The following is a 26,556-nucleotide window of genomic DNA, read 5'->3' as shown; positions in this document are numbered from 1 at the left end:
AATGCCTGAAGTACACTATATGGCTTCTTCCAAGGGGAGAAGAGACTATCAGAATCAAAGAAATGTCTGTGGCTCTGCAGACAGGGAAGATGCCCTGGGCAAGCAGCAGCTGCTGCCTTTCTGCTGGTAAGACAAGTATACTGAATAAATTACCCCCTCTGCCTCCATGGGTTGAGAGTAATTAATACCTGGCAGATACCTCTCCTGGAGGCTACAGCAGAGACTCAGCTGCCTTTGTGGCATCACACACTTTATCCCCATGTCTTCCATGGGAGTACAACCCATGTATGGGAAGGGAGAGGGTACAAAGGGGCCAATATGTCATTTACTCTCCTTGGGCAATCAGCAGGATATTAATTGAAAAAAGAATAGGCTGTATTAACTATACATGCCATGTTTCTCTGTGTTAGGGGGCTGCTAAGGGGAAAGGAAGCTTGATTTCATGGTGGTAGGGAGAGACCTATGTGGGGGATGGGAGATGGGAGGGAGCAGTGTGGAGATCAGAGGTTCCTGAGAGGATGCTCTCGGCCTCTGGTGGATTGCAAAGACCTGGACATTTTTGGAAGTTGGACTCCTATCTCCTTCCACTGTGTGGAGGAGGCACTGCACCCTAAAATGAACAACTGAGATTTGAAAATTTTCAACCACCTCTAAAGTTTTTCAACAAAACAGTGGGACATACTTTTCAAACATGTGTAACAAATTCATCCCGTTTTCCAGTTAGCCCTAGGAACAATCTTTTGGAACTCTAAGGGAATCCTTTGTGAAGTTTTTTGTCCTATCCCCTATATAGTTTTTTTTTCTGTTTGTAGGAAAAATCTAGACCTTGGTTGTTGCTACGAAATTAATACTGCAGTATTTATATTGTTTATTAGTAACGTTCCTTACACACACACACACACAAATTGTGGCATTTTTAATAAACAAGCGGTTGGGGGTCATTAAGCGACAGATTTTTGAAAGTGGTGTGCAAAAATTCACTATGTGACTCCTGCTAACATCAACAGAAGTGTCATAGGTATGTCCCCAGATGTCACTTGAAGTGTTTTACCCATAGACTTTTTTTAAAGGGTTTTTTTTTTTTAAATCAGGAAAGGACTTTTGTGGGATTGCAGTAGGAGCAGAATTTAGCTGATGGAATTTAGAAGCCTAGTACATTTAGGAGGGTTCCAAGAAATGCTCACTTCTTAAATTTCTAACATGGCTATTTATTATTATTTAACATTTACACTCTGGTATTAGAGGTTCCATTTAGTACCAGGGCCTTGTTGTGCTAGGTGCTGTACAAACACACATGACAACAGTCACTGCCTCATGCTTACACTCTAAAATATCTAGTATATTTTCTTTTGCCCAAGTTCAAGTTTGTTTTATGGAGGAAGAAGTACTAAGTTGCTGTACATTTTCATACATTTTTCTTTAGTAGCTCAAATAAATTGTTCCTGTATCCCTTTTTTGGCTTAACTACAGGTTCTCTAAGGAAGACTACCCTTAATTTTAGTTACATTTTATACTATTTGAGGCCTGTTATTTTTGTGTGAATGGTCACATAAATCAGGGCTGAAAAAAGTAAGTTATTTATTTTCAAATTCTGTAATGCTGCTGCCATTGAAATTGATTTCAAAACTCCCATTGACTTCCACGGGAACAGGAGCAGGCCTGAAATGTCATTTTATGCCAGTTATCAGTCTTTATTGCATTTTGAGATAATCCCTTTTCCATGCTTGACTGACACCTTTATTGATGTAAGTCTTAATTATTGATCGCTTTTGGAGTGGAACTCCATTACAAGTTCCTGTTAAAAGCTTTCCTCAAAATTATCCTGTGAGAGATCACCATATCTTCCTGCTGTGAAGTGGAGAGCAATCAAGCATGTTATAAAAATGTATTTTAATCTTGGATATGGGGCATCTTGATGGATTGGTGACAATGTTCTTAGACAAGTGCTTGCCACTTGACTTACCAAGAATCATGTGTCTATGGAACTATGACAAAGACCTGCAGAAAGGTTCTTTCTTTTGAGACTGGAGAAAGAACTTCAGTAGATGAAAGACAACAGTTGTATCTCTACAGTACGTCTACTTCTGCTTCATTGCAAAGGAGATGCCTCATCCTTTCTTGCCTGACTCCCTACTATAGGTTTAAAGAAAAGGCAAACTTCTTTACATTTCCCCCACTTTCCTCCTCTTTTTACATACAAAATCTTTAACATGAATTAATATATAACAAATTTTAAATCCACACAAGGCATTGGCTCCTCCACTTGTTCACATCTAATTACCTTCTGGACCTTAAGGAGAGTTTTGTCCAGTTGATTCATTTGGACAATCACATCACAAAGTTGTCAACTCCTGTTGAATAAGTTTAAGACTCCTCTCACACGATTATCTCCCTGCTGTAAGGTTGTAGCATGAGCACTTTTTCTATGAGGGTCAGACAACAATTCAATTGATTGTCCAGTTGAAAAGGACAGTCGTGTGCTTACGGCATGGGCGTGGGACACAGAAGATCAGAGTTCAATTCCTAGATCTTCCATACATTTCCTGTGTAAGAACGATCTCCCATCCTCATGTTTGACTTGTCTGTAGATTGTATATGTATATTTGTATGTACAGCAACTAGCACAATGATGGTCCAGTCTCAACCTAGAGTCTCTAAATGCTACTGTAATACAAATAATAGCATTTTCATGATTACCTTTTTCTTCTTTACCTCAAATGTATAGTATCTCTGGGTGCAGCTATGTGTACTGACAACAAGGCCACTAGGACAAATATTTATTTCTAAGGTTGGCAAAATTGTTTTGATCTGTCAACCCTATAAGCAGTTCAACTGGGTCTCTGTAACTTGCTGGCTGTGTCATGTTCCTTGCCAGTAGCTGGTCTACATACAAGAAAAGGGCCTACTGCTGTTAAGCGTACTACTTAGCACAAATGGTAGAAGGCAGTGTGTTTTGGATTATGAAGGTCCCTACTGATGCCCAATAGCAGTGGTGGCTCTAACCTGGCTCAGACTATTCTGTTATTTGCATGGCTTGCTCTAGAGTTAGCTCAGACACTAACTGTAGTTTTTCGGAAAGCTCCCTGATTAAAATCCCAACTACTAGACCATATTTTGTGTTCTTTCTTACTGATTCCCATGTGATGCTGCAATGCTTGTTTGTACGAGTCTTTGTAAAGACTTCCAGACTTTCTCCAGGCCTCTGAACCCTGTGGTAAAAGCCTTTTCTTGTGGTGCATTCTGGTTTTGGAATTAAATGATGTAGTTATTTTCTCCTTCCTCAGTAAAAGCAAATGGTTTATACAACTTGAACTTCATTCCCCACTGCATACAGCTATGAGCTGACTTCTACTTCGTCACTCTCTCAGTTAAGTTTTGTTGTGGTTTGGAATCAGGAAAGGACTCTTTCCATTCAGGTTATTCCCTGGTTTCATCAATGTGGAAGTCTCATGGAAGGTTGAACTTCAGCATTTTCTTTTCCTCCTTATTTATGCTTATTCAGAATGATTCCACTTCTGACATCAACCATGGTCGTGATAATGGTAAAGACTCACGAAGAGTTGCTAATTTTAAATACTGAACAAGGAACTTTTATTAGAATAAGGAAAATAGTATCCATAAAGCTGCTTTGATTGCGTCTTGCTCTTTCTGTGCTTTGCTGTGGAGATTCTACCTCGAACCCTCCCCAGCCCACTTCTGCCTGGCTTCCTGTTACAGATCATTGGCAGTAGATAAGATCTGTCTCTCACAGCAAACTAAAATTGGGAAAGGGAGTTAGAAATAGAGAATGTTTTGAGATTTCTGCTACTACTCCTTGTTCAAGTAAGTTTGTGAGCAACATACAGAAAACTGCAAGTCTGATTTAGGATAAATCTGTAATAAACCAAAGGAAAAATGGATTGACCAAAGCCATTGATAAAGTCAGAGACCAGCATAATAATGGAAAATGGCAGAAATCGGTTATCCTTCCATGTGCTGCCATTTAATTTCTTTAGTATATTGTTTTATATATTGTTTCAATTCACAGGCAGATTTCAATATAGAAAATATTGAAAAATTTATAGATATGGCATTTCCCCTCAGTGATTTATTGCTGACTAATAATCCAATCTCATCTCCCAGTCAGAACTTCCTAGCCCTTCAAATGGTTGATAAATACTTCTGCATACTCTGTTCTGAAGTATTTCCTGAAGATTTGAGGATGGAAACAAGCCCTGACCCAAGCGATAAATTGAAACTGAATGCTTGTTTCATAGCCCAGAGGATCATAAGAATTATTTCTGTGTCAAGATACTTAATTCTATTTGTGAATCAGAAAAGGAGGAAATGACAGAGGTGTAATCAGGTGCAGAGCGAGGCCAAGCTTTTTCTAATGTGTCTGTGTTTGGCAGTTGTGCTGAACTGACACTGTATTTGGATTGCTCTACAGCATATTTCAGCAACTCTTCTTCCTTACACAGTGGGGGATAAGGAGGAAATTTATTACAGTGTGTTTGTCAGATAACCAGGCATCATGACATGATCCAACCTGAGAAGAGCAATACATGTAACTTTCTATGATGTGATGTGATGTGCTATTGAAGCTCTATGTGATGTAGTAAGGTGCAACAAGTAGCCTCTCCATTACCAGCCCTTTTGGTTACTAATTATAGGTGGAGCTGGTAGTGCTGTCTGTAGCCCAACACTTCCTATTATCAGACATTCTTTCCAGGTGTTTATAGCTCTTATAACTCTGCCAATCTTTAACCATTTGGGCTAAAATTTCATATGCCAGATGTCTTCTACAGGCTGGATTTTTTAAAGATACAGCTAAAATGATCCAGCCATTTCTAACAACCAGATTAGGGAGAAGAAAAGTTATTTTGCCCATTTTTTAAAAGACAAAAGTTCTTGCCCCTTGAGTGAAAAGCTCTAGCACCACTAAGCTTAGGAGCAAAGACCTGAAATTTGACAGGAGAGGCAGGGCTTATTGCTGTTCCCTGGAAAATTCACCCAAATTTGGCTACCTTATCCAAAATAATCTCATCACATGCTCAGTCAAGACTTCTTAGAGATTGGCAGCTAAATTATCGGAAGATTGTCTATACTGAGCATGCTCTATCCCTTCACAGCTCCTGTCTATGACCAGATCCTGCAGAGCAATGGAGCCTGCTTTAGCTCAGGAAAGCAGCAGCTGAGCTGAATAGGACTTTTCCTGAAATTGCTACTCCTGGCCACTAGGGATGCCAGGCATACAGGAACTGAAAGCAGGGTGACTGTCTCTCATGTGCTCTCCATGCTTCTGTTGCTGACATCCAGGTCAGGGAGAAAAAGGAAGAAACAGTCTCTGTGGATGACATGCAGAAGAGTGAGAAATGTGGTGGGGAAAGTGGGGGTTGGATAGGAGCTGAGACCGAGGCACCTTAGGCACACACCCAATATGTAAAAACTCAACCCAAAAGGTTAAAATCTGGCATAGTTGTAAACACCTGAAAACAAGGCCTTATCCTGGGAAAGACTGAGTGACTTTAATAATAGGCAGCACTGCCAGTTCTACCTATAACTAATATCCCAAAAAGCTGGTAACAGACAGCTGTAAAATGTACATCAGACATGTAGCCTAAACTAACTTTAAACAAAATCCCCCCTTTTACTGAATTTTAATAATTGTGCGTTGTAGATGTGTTTAACAGTGAGAATCCCAACCTCCCTGGAGCAGAAACAAGGCTGATACAGAGGAATAAGATCTAGTTTTGGAAAGGAACATGGGTATATACAAAGTGGAATTCACACCAATAAAGTAATACTAGTGGAGATTCTCAGAGTCGGGGAGTGGATTTAGACACATCTTTAATTGAAATTAATGGAAGAGATGTGTCTTTGGGCTTATCTGCACAAACAATTAGACCATGGCAAGCTGGGGTGTGAATTTACCCTGCACTAAGCTGCCCCATTCTAATTATTTGCGTGTACCTTACGGGTGCACTTTAACAGTTCATTAGAGTGTTTTGAGGTAGGCCCGTTTAAAAGAGGACTAGATCAGAGCACTCTAATGCACTTCTAATGTATATCAATAGGGTGCTGTAGCCTGATTTTAAGTGTATTAGTTATTTAATAGGGTTATAGGTTTGCCAATTGCTTGGATTAGAAGGTTCTTGTCCCTGAATCAGGCTCCAGAAGAATTTATATAGGGACCCAGGGTGTACAACAGGAAGGTTCTTAGTGATAACCAAATTTGTATAATTTTATAAGTTTTATTAAGATAACATAAAATGATAGACAAATAACTGATATAGAAAATAAACAATCAAATGGATAATGGATAATACAATCTTAATTTTAAAGACTCATATAATGATATATTTCTATGATATGCTTTGGATTAATATACTCACGCCCTTCCCTGGTTGAGAGAGATGTTTGATTCCTCAACTCTTGGGTAGGGAGGGTGGAATAAGCACTGCTAGAGAGCTAAGAACTATAAACTAAGACTACAAATAAGATTATAAAATGAAGAAGGAAAATCTTAACACAAACTAAAGAAACTTTAAGCAAGAGTAGATGATGATCACACCAAATAGCACGATCTTCCCCTTCTTAGACCCCAAGAATATGGGTCCTCCTTCTAAGTCCATGTTTGGATTTTCCACCCCCAAATTATTGGGGTACGCATACTCTATAGGCCGGCAGGTTCATGAATATTAAGGATATCCATGACATTATCACTTATTCCATGACTTCACCTATATGGGTTTTGTGGTGTACTAGTTTAGGCCTGACATCATTACTTTTAACACTTATCTAGGCCAAAGGTCCCGAGTATATGTATGCTAACTGCTAACTCATTTAGGACAAACATGACCATATATGCCTTGTTTTTGTTATACTGTCAACACTTTCAACACTAGTTCCCGAATATGTGTATAATAATAATAACGTAGCTGTCATCCACAATGTCCTGTAAGGTACCTTGCATTACAGCAAAATATATATATAAATTTATAATTCTATTATAATCACACAATCATACTTAAATCTATAAGAAAAGATATATATCTCTATATAATGCAAGCAAGCAGGCTAGTTCTATAGGCTACAGTGCATACAAACACTTAGATTATGGAAGGCTAGTGTGGGGTATGTTCGCACGCCCAAATTAGCTCAGATCAGATTCAGCATCTGGTTTTCAGTTAAAGGAGATTTGCAAGAGTTTTTGTAATTTTTGTGTGCGCGCATATTTGTGTTCAGCTTGATGCTGTATAAAAACATGAAAGGGTGTGCATTTTTGTTTTGCTTTAATTCTGTTTGGTTTATTACCTAAGCAATATAAGATATATCATGTCTGGGCTTTGCTGGGGGTCTCAGACATCTAAACCTTAAATGGAAGGATAAATCTCATGAAAGACTTCCTTTATCCAAAATGTCAGTCATTGATGACACAACTGTTAAAAACAAACAAAGAAGTTTTAAACAGATTAAAAACTCCTTTCACTTTCTTGGCTTTTGTGACATCACCATTCCACTAATTCACCAGTCACCAGTTTTCTAGCTTCAATGTGACCTATTTTTTAATATTAAAAATCAAACGCAAACAAAAAAGAAACTTAAAAAAAATCAGGCCACCTATGTATATCATAAAGAAGCAAAACAAACAAGCACAAACACAATTTTTCTCCTTTGCAGATCACTTTGTCTTTTAAATTTTTTTTAACATAAATCTGGTTTTAGAGCTGATGCACAAGTGTTACTGGTACACTTTCTCATAGGTGATATTCAGTCTGGTGTGAAAGGCCAGTGGCTGAGTTTGCTCCAGGTTGGAGGGATGGATTTCCCCTTTCTAATTCTCTTGCACTTCCTCCCCACTCCTGTAATAGAAAACTGGTTTTATTAAAAGGCACTCTAGCTTTGTGTCCATCACTGTTTTAAGATTAGATTTAAATTTGGAGATATAAGAAGAGAAACATGGGAATAAATAGTGAAAAAATAAGAAACCCCTGAATGTAGTGGTTAGTAAACTTTATTAATCTATATAAATCTTCCCACCTAGAGCTCAGGATTCCCAATTCCCATCTCTATTAGGGATGTCATGGGAGACAGAGTATCCTGAAATAAAGATTGGGGTTGTGGAGGCACGAGTAGGGGGAAAGTGTAGTAATGTTTTGTGGGAAGATTAAAGGATCAAGGCAAGGATAGCATATTTCTCATACTCACAGACTTTTTCTCTGTTTTTACATACTTTATGGAGCCACTCACAGAGATATACTGGCGTGCATGTTGCCCGGCACTGGAGTTAGCCGGAAATAGTTTATTCATCAGATCTAGCCTTTCTTTTCTTCCCTCATGATTTGTTTGCGAATAGATAGCAATTTACATTAATTTAATTAATTAATTAATTATTGCTATTATTTGGCAAATGTTTTGTTTGAATGTCCTGTCTTTGATTTTATACATTTCTCAAGAACTCGTTGTTGCGAGTATTGCTTTAAGTACAACATTTGAAATCTGAGTTTATTTGATTGGACATATAGGTGTCACAATATGTTTCTGTTCTCTGATTTGGATTAGCATAACCCTAAATCAGGTTTCAATTTTGAATACTTGCAAACAAAATTTCAGAACACAAAAGAGAGAGAATGCAGTTAGGGCAAATTTGTTTAAAAATTCTAACAAATGTTCATCCATAACTTTTTGCAATATTTTATCCAGCACTCTTGTGTCTGTGCTTCCTTGTAAAAGCCATTCTGCCCAGAGTCACCCCTAGACAGGAAGGCTACAGGGATGATACATCCCTGCCCCTGTTCTTTTGGGGCCCTGTTGTCACCTTGAGTGAAGAACCCATTTCTGTATCTCTTTGCACAAAGCTCTCCAGAATTTAGAGCCAGCAATTATTACCATTGTTTATTATTTTGATATAATGCCTAGAGTAAAGCTGAGTGAAATTTTTCAGACAAAACTCTTTTCACTTAAAAAGGCGGATTTGGTGAAATGAAAATATTTAGCAAATTCATGACAAATTTGCCTTAGTGTTTTGGCTGAGAAAATCTTAAAGTTTGTTTCGACACTTTCGAAACAACATGTTTCAGCCTTTTGATATTGATTTTTTAATTCAAAATGACTTTTTGTTTAGAGTTTTACTTCTGTTTTATTTTTTTAAGGTAAAAAACCCTCAGAAATTAAACAAAACATTTTCTTTCAGGCTGAACAACATGTTTCATTCAACCTCAACTAATTATATATATATATATTTACTTTTTGGTTCACTGAAAAATTCAAAAAAATTCATTGCCGATTGACCCTACACTCCTCCCCCCAGGTTTGGCCACCATGCTCTAGCCTTGATGCCCCAATCAGAATTCAGCTCCTCACTGGTCTAGGTGCAGTATAAACGTGTAATAATAGGAGTCCACCCCCCGCCTTTATATTATGCCCTGTCTACATTGGCCCTAGGGCAATGATGTTAGTGCCTTTCTAGCAAGCACCAGGCTTAACCATGCTTTTCTGCTGTCTGGCCCCTATAGAGAAGGCCTAGTTGCAGTGCAGCCTGAGTTCCTAAACTGCTGTGGGCTAATCCCTGCTGCCCAAGGAACCTAGGATTACATGTCTGGCAAACCCCGGGTTTAAGCCACTTTTCCCTGTTCCTCCAGTCTTCCCCTTATTCCCTCTGCCATCCCCCCACCCCCACCAGCTGTGAGTCAATCAGTTCTTTACACCCTGGGTGTAGAGGTGAATGGAGGGTCTTTTGCTTGCATAATCTCTCAAGGTTTGGGGCGCCCCGGGCGCTTGTCTCTGTCCTCCCTCGGGAACCCTGCGGCCAGGCACGTGGCCACCTCCGAGGGGGGTGGGGTGCCCGCGGGGCACGGCGCTGGCTGCATGCGGGGGCAGGGGCCAGCAGCAGCAGCAGCAGCGCGAGGAGCGCTGCAGCCATCGCTGTGGTGGGTGGGTGGGCGAGGGAGCGCGGGGCTCCTCCTCCTCCTCTCCCGCCCCCAGCCCCAGCCAGCCCTAACGCGCGCTACACTGGGGTGCTGCGCTGCAGCTGCGAGTGCCTCGTAGTGACGAGCCTCCCTCCTCCCGCTCCGCGGGCGCAGCCAGACCCAGAGACGTGCGGGTGCGCTGCAGCCTGCAGGACTCAGTCCGCTCGGTGCAGCCCGCCCGCGCCTGGCCAGGAGGGCTGCGCTGCCACGCGGGGCACACGCGCCCCGCACACGGACGGCTGCCGCTGCTGCTGCTGCGGGAAGCAGCCTGGCCACACAACACAGGGGATTAGCAGCCGCCGCCGCCTCCCCCAGCCCCTAGGCTCTCTCTCCAGCGCTGGGCGGCCGGAGCGCGGCCACCCCTCAAGGTAAAGACGCGCTTCGGTGTTGTCGGCTGACCGTGTAAACGGGCGGCATGCGGCGCGGGGCGCTGCTCCTGGCTGGCCAGCGGGCAGGACCCCCCCTCTCCGCCGGGCCCGGGGGCGGCTGCTTCTGGGGGCTGTGGGACTCCCTTCCCTGGGAGAGGTGTCGCCCCCCCGCACTGTGCGTGAAGGGGCGTGTGTGTGTGTGTGTGTGTGTGTGGTTGTGGTGGTGGTGGTGGTGGTGGTGGGGGGGGTTGCTTAGCAAACGCGGCCCCGGCTGCAGGCTGCTGTTGGCGGGAGGGCGCAGGGCAGAGGAGGCGAGGTCGCTGCCAGGGAGGCGGGCATCATTGGTGGGGGGCTGGAGAGGGGGGAGGGAAGGAGCCTTCGCGCCCCCCCTCCTCTTCCCCCCACTTTGCTGCATCGTAGAGCTGGGGAGTTTTGTGGCTGGCCCCGCGTTGTCTTTCGCCGCGGGTGTTGTCTGGGCGGTCGCGGATGGGGTGCGCGGAAGGCAGCGAGCCCGCCTTGAGCCCTCCCTTCCCTTGGTGCCTCCCCCGGGCCCCGCTGCCCGCTCGCTGGGTCCCCGCTCGGTGCCATTCCAGCAGATTTCCGACCCCGATCCGCTTGGACTAATTCCTAGTTCATAGCACCGCGGGGATGTAGTAACCGTGATTGACGAGCCCTGGCCCTCCGGTGCACCTAGCACGCACACGCACACACACACACACACACAAACAAACACACTCGCGCGCTGCCGCCGGCAATAGACATAGTAGAGCAGAGGCTACTGGAATAGGTCCCTTGCTCGCTGTGCGGGCTTGTCAGCGAGCTGGGCTTGCATTTCCCCTCCCCGATCCCAGTAGGAAAACAGAAGTAAGGTGAATGTGGTGCTTTCCCTGCAAAGCCCGGGCTTGGGCATTCCGCGACAGCGAGAGAAGAGCCTGTATTCCGTAGCTCAGGGAGAACCCATTGACTAAACGGGACTAGTAGCTTAAAATCAAACAATGCCCGCACCGCAGGGCTGGGGGGAAGTGGGGGCAACACATTACACTTTGATTTCCTGGAAATGCAGCTGCTCCTGGAGAACCTTTCCAGGCAGAAAGGGAAAGAAATGAAGACTGCATTCAGGAGTCTATATTTAGGAAGTGAAAAATCTCTCTCTGTGCGAGAGAGGATGACTGAAAAGCCAGGGGAGGATGAATTGGTCATAGTTCCTTGTCAGTTTCTACTGCGTTCGGCTCAGCTGATGCTAAAGAGCTTCAGCACTGAAATGTCTGGAGGACCCTCGCTAACAAACCCGATCGCTTTTTAGTCAGCCAACAAGCAAATCTTATAGGCTGTGTGTTTTTATGAAGGGGATGAGTGGGGAGGTCAAGGCTTTTAGATGAACTAGAAGCTCATCTTCCCCACCCCTTTCACAGATATGTTTTGCTGTAGTGTTATGGCTTTTTTCATCAAAACATCTAACAGAAATAAGTAGCCAAATTTAAACAAAAGATCAATAAATATTAATTCCACAGTTTATGAAAAGACAGGACTGTTTGTCTCCCTCTTCCCAGGCATAAAATGGCCAATACTTAATGTGGGCTAGGATCTGAGGACCACAGGCATTTGAAGTTGCTGTTAGGGACAGTTGGGAAAATCTGTATGACACTGAGAAGTCTCATTTTTGCTATCTGACTAGAAATTTTGGTTTTTTAACTTGGACTGGGTTTAGGGAAGGCATTTGTACTGACCTTGCTGCTCAATGTTCACAATGGGGATTTTCATTTGATTTGCATTTTTGAGCAGGAATGGTGTACAGAAAGTAAAACATATACAAACATGCTCTCTCAGACAATCACCAGGAGATTTTTCTTCTTGTGACTTGTTTGGTAGTATAGGTGGGGATTTAAGGCATTTCAAAAGCAAATTTGGAAAACGTACATTTTGTATTTTAAAAAAATAATTTCCTAGATTTCTGAAGAGGCAGAATGGGAGAACTGGAATATATCCTGTTTTGGAGGATTACTCACCGACTGTGAACAGTTTCAAATTTATATAAATCCCTCAGTGTCTTGAAAAAAAAAAATCACATTTAGCTGTTATATAATTGTTTTAATTTTTTTAATATAGCTAACGATCACAGTCAGAAAAGTATTGTACTGTGTTTATTTTTAAACAAGATTGATGTGCTTATTTATTCTTGGGGCGGAATGCTGAGTAATTAGTATTTATCAGGAATTGCTTTGATTCTACATGTGATTGATTTTTGGAGAATATTGTTTTATTCATATTGTTATAGTTACCAGAAGGATATAAAGTCATTTCTATTGTTAAAAAAGAAAGACATTACTACAAGCAAAGTTTGTTGAAAAAATGTAGCTGACATGATAAAGACAGGAAAACCCTGAGAATAGCTGTCTAACATTCTGAAAATCTACTTCTAAATTAATATCAAGGACATAGATGTGATAATCACAGATGACAGATATGCTCTCCCTGTTGCATTGTACAATACATTTCTATATTAATAAACATATTATTTTATATAGTGATCAATTTTTAAAAGCCTGCAAAGGTCTTTGAGATATAGTGACTGCACTTCAAAAGTTTCTGCTGATTTGATAGATATTACCTGTTCCACCAGTAGTCTCCTGTTAATGTTAAGTACAGGGGTTATCCTGAAACAACTGGAATTCTGATACCACCATTAACCATTGGTAAATTCTGAGTGTTTAATGACAATCACTGTATTTCCTTATTTCCTCCTTCACTGTTTACCTGTTTTGTTACACTATTTATTTTCCTGTTGTACTTGAGAATTATTGAAATCAGTTGTCAGCTAATGAAAACAAACATCAGCACAAATGCTGTATTTGTTAGAAAAGTAATTAGGTAACTTCCAAAATAAAGTAACAATAGTGCTTTGCTTTATATATTGTTCTGAATTAAAGGGCTTTTTTCTCAACTAAACTGGCATTTTGATAGTACATTTTGTAAATACTTGCTTAATCAGAGACCGTTCTAGTCTATTTAGAGTTGGATGGACATTTTAATCATATAAATATAAAGTGTGTGACAGATTTTGTGAGGTTGCCCTTGCAAGAATGATATTGCAGCTGAGGACAACTGAATTAGTCATGTTAGCATTTGGAAATACAAGATGTAGTGTGCATATATTTAATAAAAGAATATATTAGATAAAATTCAGTTCCTTAACAAATAGCTTTAGAAAATACCCTCCGCACAATTTCACGTTGTGATTTTCATGCTGTGTTCTCAGAGTATGAAACTTGATTCAGGATTTTCTAACTGTAATAGACAGGCACAATGCCGTCAGAACTGCAGTGTCATTTTAAGAAGATAGAGCTCAAGGCACTTAATCATGAGATATTGTATCCCATCCTTAATCTCTGTAATCAAAATTAATTTTTACAGCTTTTGCAGTACTATCTTTCAAGATTTAAGAAGGCTATTTTTGTCAGGAATATATAATACATGTTGTGTGCTTCTGTTAATTCCAAATTCTAGACCTCTGCAAAAAGTCCAGCTAAAGGAACCTGAATAGGGGCTCTCCATGGGAACTAGAGGAATGGAATCCTTTCCCTTACCCAGGACAAGAATACAAACATATTCATTTGATAGCTTCTAACAGCAGTGACTGACACCTTCTTCCTCTTCTACATGGGGTTGTTGCTGAGTAACTGTGCATAGCTGTACCTTTGCTTCTAATGCTTCCTCTGTGCTATCTCAAAGAGAGCTGTGGTCATGCAGAAGGTGCACAGTGTCCTTACATTATCTCTCTGAAGCTTGCATCATGAACAGCAGTGCTGCAGTTGTTGCACCACATTTTGATCCTTCCATTCCGTTGACCTTCATAAATACGGTCTTTTGCTCTTTGAATAAAGCACTTTTTTTCTTAGTCATGCAGTTGGTTTGAAGACTTGCCACGTGCTGGCCCTAATGATGTCTAAGAACTGACAAACCTTACTTACTTCATTTCTTTTTATTCTACTTCTGGAGAAATGATGGACCTTTCTTCTTTATGTGGGATTTTCTTGGACAGAGTTTCTCCTGGTGTTTAGAGGATTTGTAGGACTCAAGAAGTCTCCTTGTTTTTTAACGCAAGAGGCAGTAATTTACTTTTTGTGTTGATATTTGATGTCCAGATTTCTATTTGAGTAAAGATATGTGTACTGATAAGATTTCCCCCAATATAACTCAATCAACCCCATGATATGAGGAATGAGAAATCCCAAATCAATGACAAGAAGCTCTTCCCCATTTTGGGAAAGCTTTTCAAAATCGCTTCCTTTTAAGGCCAATTTGTGTAACCAGAGATAGGCGCGTTGCTTTTGTAGTTTGAGCTAAGTTCTTCTATTCAAAGGAAGCTTTTTCCTTGCCATGATATACCAGGGTTAAGAAGTTAGAACTTTTAGTAAGGAAGGGAGCAAACAAGTTTGCTAGTTCTGTTCCTCTTTGTATGCAGTTTATGAGGCCAAGGCCCTGCAAAAGGATATTCAGTGTCTGTTTAGACTGTCCCTGAGGCTGCTGTACACCAAGTCTCTCTGGACACATGTCCTATATTGCAGTCTTTCTCTGTGACATGGCTTTGGATGATTTGAAAACATCTGCTGGAGAAACCAGCCTTCATACAAATACTTGCGTCACTTGTGGCTATGTAACTGGAAGGCAGATACTAATCCAAGTTAGCGCCTCATACTATTGTTCAGGTCTACACACACTCTAAAACCCTTAGGATGCTTTGGAATCATGGAACATATTTCTGCCCTAGGAACCCTCCACCTCTACCATGTTTCCATGAGAGCTACCTCGTTATCCCTTCTTCTTTAGAAAATAGTGCTCACTATCACATCAATACTAGCCCAAGAAGCCGTCACTGAATCCGAAAACATGATTTGGAACATAATCTACTAAAGAGAACTGACTTTGCATCCATTTTCACTATTTTCTAATATATGGAAAGCTACCTTTTATTTTTTTAAAGCTGAGGGAACAGTATTTGATCAGTGAGAAGGCTTTTTGAAAGGGTTCTCTGTAGAATGTCAGTTAACCTTTCCATCTCGGAAACTATCATTCCAATTCTACACCATGACATTGTTTCTATATTGTAAGAAATTCAGTCCAGCGTGCTGTCTCTCGTATCCTTCCTTTCTCACCTCAGACCCACATAAAAGATTCTTATCCCTTCTGATTTCTCATGCACAAGAAAACTGGGGGTCTGAGAACTATGTGGAACCTCTGAATAAGTCTGTGAAGAAGAGTAAGCTTCTAGATGCCTCTAGGTTGTCTTCCTTCAGGCTATGACTCTCCGTTGCTACATTTTATCTCTGGACCTCAAAGTTTTGTATTGCCAGTTTGCATCTGACTGTCCCACAGATTATGTCCAAGGCTCTCTGGTCCAATAAAACTCCATTCTATGCAGGACCTGGGTGGGGAGAAGAATGTATTCCATCTTGTGTTTCTCAGTGCTGCTGGGGGATAGTTTGACCCACAGCACAAGTTAGACCAACATCAAGATTACTCTAACTTGTGTTGGCTTGTAACAGCTCCCAGCAGACACTTCTGATGTCACTGTGGGGTGGCATTGGGTGATGCAGAGCCTGTGCTGGCTCTTACTACAGTTGAGAGTTCCTCAGGCTATTTTTCAGCAGCCTGGTCTCAGAAACCTGCTTGGGAAGCTCTTTTTCTTTTCCATGCCCAGGCTTAACCCCTAACTAGAGCATACATGCTGAAGGTAACAGCAGCAGATAACTGGTTTTAATGGGAATGCTCCAGGTGCTAAGGTCACAGGTAAAATGGCAGCCCAGTGTTTAATAAACAAATTAAAATCCCATAACAGAGAGTGGGGTTTCTGTGGCAGCTGCCCCAGAAGTAATATCTGTAGCCAGGTCTTTGCTTATGTTCTGCAGCTGTATGGGAGACGATAGTTTTATAGACTGAGCATGTAAATATCTCCTCTGATTGGGATACTTTTCTTACGCACTATAAATTCAGTTTATGCAATGTTCATTACACTTTGAGATTTAACATGTTGAGAACTGTTTTGTCTAATGTTCTCACCTTGTCTTACACATAGTAAAAGTGTTGAGAAATGAAAAAGAAACCTCAGTTTCTATTTGTTGGTAATAGGCTCAACTGTACCTTTTACCCACCACCTTAGTAAGGGGTTAGTGTGGAGATGCATTGCTCCAGCAGGAGCACTGGGGACATGTCTCCAGGCAGGTCTAAACAACCACTTAAACAACCAGAGTGCTGTGGCTCTTCAAAGACTAACAAATTTGAAGTGGGCTTCTACCCATGAAAGCTTATGCCCAAATAAATTTGTTAGTTTTTAAGGTGCCACAGAACTTTGGTTGTTTTGCTGAAAACAGACTAACACGGCTACCCCATGGAACTCGACAACCACTTAAGATCTAACTTGTGTCACTCAGGAGTGTGAAAAAGATACCCCCTGAGCAATTCAAGTTACAGCGCTGTCCACACTGGCACTATGTCGGCAGGAGCCGCTCTCTTGCTGACATAGCTTCCGCCTCCTGCGGAGGTGAAGTAATTATGCCAACAGGAGAGCGCTCTCTCACCGATGTATATCGTCTTCACCAGATGCACTATAGCAGTACAGCTGCACCAGTGTAATGCGTCTAGTGTAGACCTGCCCTCAGAGAGCACAATGCCTCATGGAACTCCCCAGTACTCAGGGAGGTCATGCCTGGTGCTATGACTTCTTCGAGGGGTTGAGCATTCCCCTTGCCAATAGTACATCTCTGCAGTGTACAGTGGGACAAAGGCCCTGGCCCAGCTACTTCCTCTCCTTTTGCTCTAGTTTAGCTCATGTACTTGGGGATCACTGAGGCTGCAGCTGTCTCTAACCACATCACAAGGAGGCTGAAAGAAGCTGCTGCTTCTTCCCAGTCTGCATCCACTCTCTGCCTATGCACCAGTAGAGCAGCTGGGCATAATCTAGCATGGTATTTGCTACTGTGGCTGATATTCCTCCTGTCAACTGTACTGCTGCCATATCTCTTTATTTTAATCTTTTCTACCACGTGACAACTCTGTAGAACTCAAGAAGAGAGAATTCCTGTAGGTTCTTACAAAATGAGATCCTGTTGTATCAAGTCATCTACCCAACTGTTTGTCTCACCTCAGAGAGAACAAGTCCTTTCCTCATGGAGTAAAGGCTTATTTGATGAAGAGAGGAACTTAAACAAATGTTCTTAAACATTTTTGGCAAATACCATGATCTCTCTCTCTCTTTTTTTCTCACAGTGACAAGAGGCGTATTACATGGCTGAGATGCAAAATAGAATAAATAGGGGAAAACACACAAAAAGGATAAGTAATGCAGCTAGGACTCACTTTTATGAGTTCTTAGGCAGTAGCCACACTGGCTGTATCAGTAAAATATTCAACCATTGTGATGTTAAAACAATTTAATTTCATCCAGATCCAAACAGTTAGGTTAATTGTATAGTTCTGTTATCTGAAGAGCATTAATATGATGTAATATCATTTCATGCATAGAATATAATATTTAGTGAGATTATTGAACCATTTTCTATGGAAAAAATCACCCTGAATAGTTTCTGATTCTGGCATTAATAATTTTAAGAAATGTATGCACTGTATGTTTTAGTTTACACACACACACACCCTGACTCAACTAGCATTGACAGTTAGACCAATAATTGTATATCCAAAAAATATACTGTATAGAGTATGGTTGATTTTTCACAGATTACAGGGAAATGCTTAAATTTATTTGGGAAACAGTCATTCTTAGTGAGAAAATATATCATTTGTATTGATGCATTTATTTATGATAATATATGCTCAAGAGATCAGATTATCTGCTGCACTAAATAAACCCCAGAGTTGGACTATGGAAGAAGCCTTCGTCTTATGCCCTCTGATTTTTTTCTTGCTGAGGGAGAGAAGACCAGGCCAAAAGTATTTATAACAGAGGTACTGATGTTGAAGTCAGTAGAGGCTAATGTGTGGTGAACAAACCAGCTGGCTGTCCACTTATCCAAGGGAGCAGTATTTATAAATCTACCCAACCGCTATCTCACAGTTAAGAGGCTATGAACTCATTTGTTTTATTGGTCCTTAGATTTCCATTTTTAAAACTATAGTCTAACCTACATAGATATGGCATAGACATAATCACTTGAAAGATGAGAGGGTTTTTTGTTTCTTTGTTTTTCCCCAAGAAATTCTGCAGTTGTCACAAGGCCCATATCATTTAAACTAGGGTACTTATTGTGGAATTACAGATGAATAACAGTTCATTTTTAGTAGGTTAGTAACATAAGTCAATGTAGCACATGGTAATTAGCATTTTCCCCTTTCTTAAAATCTGCAAATCTCTCTGGTGTTTGTGATACCAATAAATGTCACTTACCATATATCGACAGCAATGCTGTAATAATAGATTTCGGGGCTGTAGAATACTCATGATGGTATTTTACTTCTCTGTAACTGAGGATAGTGTGCATTTGCTGCCTGTGAATTTGTACACTGTTTTATAATGGGAGAGGTATAGCAAAATTATATGTGAATAAGGATATTTGTGCGTGAAAAGGAGTATTCTGTATTCTTTTGTCATCTTTTGTTAGGTATTCTGTTAAGTGTTTCAGCCATCGAGTCAATAGATGGAAACAACATTGCATGGCTTATGTGACCAATTATACACCACAAATAAATAATGAATGTGCTAAGTGAGCAGTACATTAACAACCCACAGACACTGTTAGTTTATTAGCGTGAAGTGTTTGGCAGCTACCTGCAAGTTACAGAAATCAGGGTCAGTTTGCAAACAGAAAAAAAAGGCATACATGCAATCAGATAACTTATTTGCAACCAGTAACTTGTTCAGTTCTATAAATAATATGCTATTATTAATAATAATTACATTGGTAAATGGGGCTTATGAAGACAAGCCTGGCTCCCCAAATCCATGTGAACAAAGACCCATTCATATGAATGTTAAAAAATAGCAAATAATAAAGGGTAAAAACATGGATGTGTTCTGCAAGTAGGTATTTGACTATCTGTAGTTACAAAGTTACAATGCTGTGCTATGTACATATAAAACCAACTGTGATGGGGTGGACTAGGTCTGGAGGCTTTGCGGCCCTGCCTCACCCTGTCTTAGAAAAGTGCAGTGGAGAAGTGCTCTAGAAAGCCGAGAACAGCTGCAGGGGAGTAGCCGATCAGAGGGGCTGCTGAAGTGACCAATCAGGGGCCAGAAGGGCCATATAAAAGGAAGCAGCAGAGGCAGATCATTCACTCAGTTGCTGCTTGGATCTTTGAGAAGGAGGACTGGGTGCCTGCCTGGCTGGAAGAGTAGCAGGACCGTAGACAGCTCACATTAGGCAGGACTGAGCCTAGGCAAGGCTGCTGAAGACTGCGTGCCTGGCTGGCTGGAAGAGCAGCAGGACCGTGGACAGGTCAGGGCAGGCTGGCTGAACCCAGAGGACTGAGCCTAGGCCAGAACGTAGCCAGACCAGGTGAGGGTACCATAATGGGCCGGACTGATCTGGTTGAAGACTGAGCTCAGGGAGGGCTGCCAAAAGGACAGGGCTATCCCATGGGGTGGTGCAGAGCCTGGGCAAATACACTGTGTGGCGCCCCCCCAACATAGTAGGTTGTTTTCATGTGTTTTGGGCCTGGTCGCTTCCTGAATTTCTGATTTCCGGTGCCACGTGACCATCTTCGTTGCGGTAAAAAAAATTGGGCGGGTTCGGTTGTGTTTTGGGACGTACTTCACTCTTTCTTAGGGCGGGGCTTGGCAACTCTTGTGATGCCGAAGCATGGGGCCCAGGGCAATTGCCCCAATTTGCCATACCCTAGGGACGGCTCTGCAAAAGGATGCTGATTGAAGGTACTGAGATGGGCCCCTCTTGAGCAGTTAAAGAAGACGGTGTCTCTGGGAAGAAAGCCTTGGTGTTACAGCCCCATACCAGGGCTGTGAGAAAGAGTTAGAGACTGTATACCATGAAGGGGGGGGGGGGGCGGGCGGGAGGGAAGAACAGTGTGTGTGACTCGGCTGGGAGGCTGAGTCACGGAAGACCCACTGAAAGAACCATCGGGTGGGGGATGGTGCTTGTGAGAGGTGTGTGTCATCCTGCTCAAAACTAAGAGATTTCAGGCATATTATGGCCAGAAAAGGGGGCATTTCAAGAGGCGGGTGCCAACACCGTTACACCAGCGCAGCATGTTTTGAATTAATTTACACACTTTTGCATAAATAAGAAATGATGGGGTTCCTACAAAAAACACTTCAAAATAAGAGAGTGCAAATTGTGCCCTGGGCTTGATCCTGCTTTCATTTATGTGGAGATCTGTTTTGAGCAGGGAATGCAAGATTAAGCTCCCTGACCCATCAAAAGCAGATGAGTTAGTAATATGAATAGCAGGTTGGTGTTACGTTATAGAGAGGGGCTGTTCCATACAAGAAAAATCCAATGCTTTCCCAAATGCTGTACATTTGATTGATCATACTTAGCTTACTGATTACCTGATACTTTTTGCACTGCTTTTTGAGATGAACATATATAGTAAGAGATTAGATCATATCGCCTTTTTAGAAGGTCAGACTTCTCTAAAAAGTGTGGATAAAGTGAACAAGGTACATGCATTGCATCAATAATTACTGCCCTTATTCTAGGCCTACATTGGCCCTGGGAAAGCCTGTCTGTAGCAGAGGATCTTAGGAGGAGAAGGAGAACTCAGCTTCACATTTCAGTTTCTTCTGAATTCTTCAGTCACAGGGACAAGGCTTACACCCCTTGGAAGAGTATGCAGGGGTCTTGGCTCTCTGCCTCCATACCTACCTCTCTGGCAGACTTTCTATTACTGTGAACACTGAGTTGGTTTATGCCATCCATCTTGCTCAGTGTTTGGACTCTTGAACTTTAGTATGGCCAGAAGAGAGTTAGACCTTTGGTATTAGGCTGGAGAAAGGTTGAATTTCTGAAGAAAATCTTTCCTCTAAAACTTAGTAAAGATCAGATGTGCAGTGGTATATTACCTAGGACCATGCACATGTGTAAATCAAAGTTGCAAAAAATCTCAAACAATTCGAGTTACTTATTTGTGTATAATGAACTCATGTTAAACTGTTGTTGAAGAGGACTGTACAATAAAGTATGTTTAGGACTAAATCATGCAAGTCTTTCATGCACAACTCCCAATGTTCTTCCATGTGTAGAAGGTTTGCAGGGTCAGACTCTTAATCTGTAAAACACAACATAGTTCAGAAAGGCTTGTTATTTTAATAAGAGATAATAAATAGAGGATTCAGGATTGTGAACCAGTTCAATAGGACTTTGCATTTTTACAGAACACATGTGACCCATTGGTTTAGGAACGCTCCTGCTCCATTTTAATCTTCTTTGCTTCCCTCACCTTAGTAGAGAAGAATATAGGGCTTGTATAAGTGGTTCAGAGATGGATTTAGACATATGCTGGTCCAACTAGGATATTTCATGTCAACTTCCTACACAATTAAAATTCATTCAAAACTGACTATTATGTTGGTCCCAGTACTGTTTATATAGATTGTTTGTGCATTATCCCAGTTCTGTTTTATGAATTGGTCTTTTATAATTAAAGGCAAATAAATCTATTGACATCACATTAGCATTCGGCTGAAGCTTTAAATGCAAACAGCTGGCTATGTTCACTGCTTCTCTTGACCCGCAATTGTTGCTGGCCCCAAGTCAGCAACATGGGTGGCAAACCTGGAATACATGTTGAGACTGAGGCTGTCTTCCTTAGGTTTTGCATTTTTGTCCAGGCAGGATTGATCTTTAGGGCTGAATTGTCTTACTCAGCCAAGCAGCGAGGGGTAAGATGCCTTAACCTCCACCCCTTCTCAGCCAACCTGCAGTTTAATTCTGTGCCTGCTTTTTAGAAACTCCCCACAGTATGCAGAGAGGGCATGGAGAGAAGCTGAGAGTAGTTGGGCATATGCAAAGAAGAATGTGTCATCCTTTCAGCAGGAATTGTAACTGTGAATTTCTTCCTGGGGCTGCTTCTGTGGCAGGACACTTACTCAAGGCTTAAACCTGAAGACCCAGTCCAGCCCTTAGTGATCAAATCCTTCATACTCCCTGGAAAACACAAACTCACAATGTTGAGAATTAACACTGTGTTAGTAGGATACCACTGCCATGTAATGTCACCATGGATACAATTACAGTGGAATGGGAAGGTTTACCATTGTAGTAACCATAGCAGATTGACAATGGCAGAGCAAATAGTATTTCGAAAGAATTGCATATAAACTGATGTATGCCCTATACAAACTGTAAATAATCACTTCATTATTTAGTGTGCTGTGATATATGAATGGATTTTTAAAAAATTGACTATAGTACAGCTTTACTGCGAAGCCTAATATGATAAAGGTTTTCCCACCACCAGTAGAGCCCAATAATTTATTACTACAATTTAGGTTCATAGATGTGATTCATTCAGTCTTACCAGATACAAACAAATTGATTTTTATTTGTGTAGTAAGTTATTATTCAAAACCTAGCTGAATGCATTCTTTCATCTGGTACAGGAATGTTTAAAGGACCACTGAATTAACTATATTACCATATATATATATATATATATATATATATATATATATATATATATATATATATATATATATATATATATTGGAAACAAGTAAAATGCCCTGACCAAACAGTCTTGAAATGATTAGTAGCCCATGTTTTAGTTTGAATAATCAAGAAGCCAATTTCTGTGCCTAATGACATTAATTGCAAATCCCATTGACATTACTTGGAGCAGGACTGGGTCCTAGATTGGATACTGAAACATATAATGTTTGTAACCCAAATAGTTGGTCACTTCCCGGTTTGTTCATCCTTGCTAAGTATTGTTTTAAGCTTACCTGCCTGCTGTGTTTTTTTTGCAGAAGACAAATTACTGATATACCACTGTATAGTGAACAAAAATTTAAAATGAACGAATCCGTGTGCACTGCACACATTGAAATCTGTCTGAAATGGATAAATTAAATAAAGAGAATCACATTTTGTTTTGATGTCTGAATTTTCAGATTAGTCATGGATTGTTGCCCACAAAATTTTTTTTACAGAACCTTAACGAATAGTGCTTCCTGTTTGCTAGAGTCCATTATTGCCTTTACAATATTCTGCTTGTCACACTGAGTAAATTCATTGGATTTTCACAGGGATAAATTTGAATATGTTGAAATCTACTACTGTGCTTGCTTAAGTTTAGTACACATAGTTTCAAGGATTGCTTTCCTAAGCACCCAGTGTAAAAATCATGAGGAAAAAGGCTGAAAATGTAGGATTAATTTGGCTATATTTAGAGTTGGGTAAATATTCCTTTTTTTTTTTAAAGCACAATTAATCATGACTTAGTCAATAACTATTTTTTGTTAGCTCTGTTTGTATTAAATATGAAATCAAAACCAAAAATACAGAAGACACAGTTCTGTCAAAGAACATTTTTTAGCCTTTTCATAATGTCAAAATAGGCCTGATCCTGTGTTCTTTGTGCCCACTATCCATTGATTTCAGGTAAATTCCTACCAAATGCTGCAAGGATGCACAAATTACATTGTCATTATTCTATATCTCAGGAGATATGAAGCACCAAAGGCCAGGTTCTTTTTTAATGTAACACCAATGAAGTAAATTGAGTTATACAAGGGCCGAATGTGTCCCAATGCCAAATTCAAGTCAGTGTGAAGCTAAGTACACAGAGCCAAGTAAACTATGTTGTTCTGGAATTCTAATTTTTGGCATATGTTGTGTACACGTATTTAATTATCTTACCTCATCAATGTTTTTCTAAAGAAAAGGAGAGAGAAAAGAAGTGACAGTTTTTGACAGTGGTTCTATTACCTTTTAATAGATTGTCAAGTGAGAATTTGGCTCATTGTGATTTAATATTCTGTGATTTAATGTGTCACATTATGCATTATAGTAGACAGAGGTTAAGATAAACAAGCATGGAAAGTGAAAAAAAAATTCTTGTTTCCTGTGCAGTAATATTATAATTTGGCAAATCATATGTACAATGCTGAACACAGTAGCAAATAAAACTTGTCTCTTAAGTGACTGATAAAATATTTTTTCTCCCTACAGCTTTAAAGAAATGCTCTCTATTTGCCATAACTACATTGTCAAGTTAATGAATTTGAAGCAAAACAGAGCTTTGTAAAAGGAGAAGGATTTATATATAAACTTTAACAAACTATAGACGATAACTACATCAAACAAACAGTCTAAATAATTTGTTTTTTCTCTAGCTTAATTGTGAATAAGCATCTTGTTCAAGTGACCTTTCTCAAATAAAGTAATAAAAAATGTACAGCAAAGTATGGAAGTAACATAAATCAGTCTCTTCGAGCTTTAAAATATTTAGGCCTGTATTTATGATAAAAATTCAAAAGTGAATTTCCCATTTCATAGATGGTAAATTTAATACTTCATTCTACAATTTTAGACCACTTAAAATAGTTAAATGAAAAAGGTGGTGGTACAATACTTAATATAATACCACATTATGTAAGTGATAAATTTATAAGCAAATTACAGTGCTAAATAAACTGTAACAAATTTAATTATTTTTCACATAATTGTGTGATACTTGAAATGAATAGACGGTTAGATGGAAAACATGTTCATATTTCTAAAATTGATCATTAATCACTAAATTTAGTTTATCAGGAGCCTGAATTGCAATCCATTTATATTAACTTCACTAAGGTATTCTCTAAGGTCAGACTGTATTAGACTTGTTTGAGGTACAATCATGATTGATGTATAGAGTAAAATCCTAGCCATGTTGAAGACAATGGCAAAACACCCATTGACTTAAATGGGCCAGGTTTTCACTTATTGATTCTCATTGAGCTGCCCAAAAGCAATGCTTGTCACAAATCCTGATTGTAATATGTACATCTAAAATATTTCTTAATATAGAAATAATTAATGGTTTAGTATAAATAGAACAATCCAGAGGCGCTTGATCCGCTGTCCTTTGAAGTTAATAGAAAGACTACCATTGACTTGAATGAGCACTGCATCAGGCCCTCTGTACATATTTTTTAAAAATTTAATCAATGATACATGTGTCACTATATAATACATAAATGTATGGTATTTTAGCCAAAATATTTGAGAATTTTAGTGTTAGAACTAAAACAATGTATTGCTGAACAGCACAAGCATCTACAAGCCAGGCTGTGGAAGTGTGTGATCAGTGATCATGTGGCTAGAAATAACATGAAAAGTAAGAATATGCTGACAAAAAATTGCAAATGCACCTCCAAATAGAACTTGTTAATTATCAAAAATGGTGTTTATTGACAAAATGAATACAGAAAAACAAAAAAGATGAAAACTGATATGCTAATTATTTAATCAAAAGCAAATTCTGAACATACATAGAGACAAAAACAGTATTATTAAAGACAATATATAAAACACAAAGCAGATGTTTATTGATAAAGCCTTCAAAGCTCTATTAGGAAGCAGCAGGATTACTAGATTCCAACAGATCAGCCTGTCAGTAATTGGGGAAGTGCTGCTATATATACACTAGGCCCCCAATCTCCTCCTTTTTTCTCAAGTGGATGGGTTAACCTGTTAAAGTAGCTGATTTTCTCTGCTGGTATTTAATTTCTCAGGGTGTCTTGCATGCTCCAGAACAGTATCAAGTAAAGGCAGACTTGTAAAAGTTAAAATAGGTTCAATGATGTTTCGTTTCTATACACGGGAATAAGTCATGTAGGGTAGCATTTCACAGTAATCTTTCTAACTTCAGTACGACTCATACATGTGCTTAAATGCTTTGCTTAAATGGGATGGACTTAAGCATATGCTGATAGCTGTGTTTTGCTGTATTGTATCCAGAACAGTATGTGTGCATTATGTGTTTATATGACTAGCACTTACTGGCATGTCACTAGCATGTAAAAAGGCACAAATATTAAGAAAAGCCACCACCACCACCAAACAGATCTATAATGCACAACCCTCCTGACAGTCATAGCATCACTTACTCACACAATATTGTTCTCAGCCTGAACTTTAAAGGCAAAATCTTTAAATCCCTGTATCCGATTGCAGTACACATATGCACAATTTGGCATTTGTGCAAAATGTATATTTTTCATGTTGAAATATTGTGCACGTGTGCACCAATTTTTGGAATCCAATTAAGGCTCAATATGACGGGGT

The 26,556-nt window shown here is 40.1% G+C and overlaps 1 protein-coding gene across 2 annotated transcripts in view; it reads left to right on the top strand.

Moving 5' to 3' along the window:
• The first annotated feature begins 10,054 nt into the window (after positions 1-10,054).
• The window catches only part of DLGAP1 (DLG associated protein 1), a 571,137-nt gene continuing 554,635 nt past the window's right edge, over positions 10,055-26,556 (top strand). For both annotated transcript variants that reach the window (XM_067547338.1, XM_067547348.1), the window contains exon 1: positions 10,055-10,318. The gene's annotated coding sequence lies outside the window, so the exon portion shown is untranslated. The remainder of the gene's footprint in view (positions 10,319-26,556) is intronic.

The sequence above is a fragment of the Emydura macquarii genome, unplaced genomic scaffold, assembly GCF_026122565.2.
Source record: "Emydura macquarii macquarii isolate MOO-44397 ecotype Brisbane River unplaced genomic scaffold, CSIRO-AGI_Emac_v2 contig_212, whole genome shotgun sequence".
Classification (NCBI taxonomy): domain Eukaryota; kingdom Metazoa; phylum Chordata; order Testudines; family Chelidae; genus Emydura; species Emydura macquarii.
The sequence above is the reverse complement of the archived record's forward strand: the minus strand, read 5'-3'. Positions and strand labels throughout refer to the sequence as shown.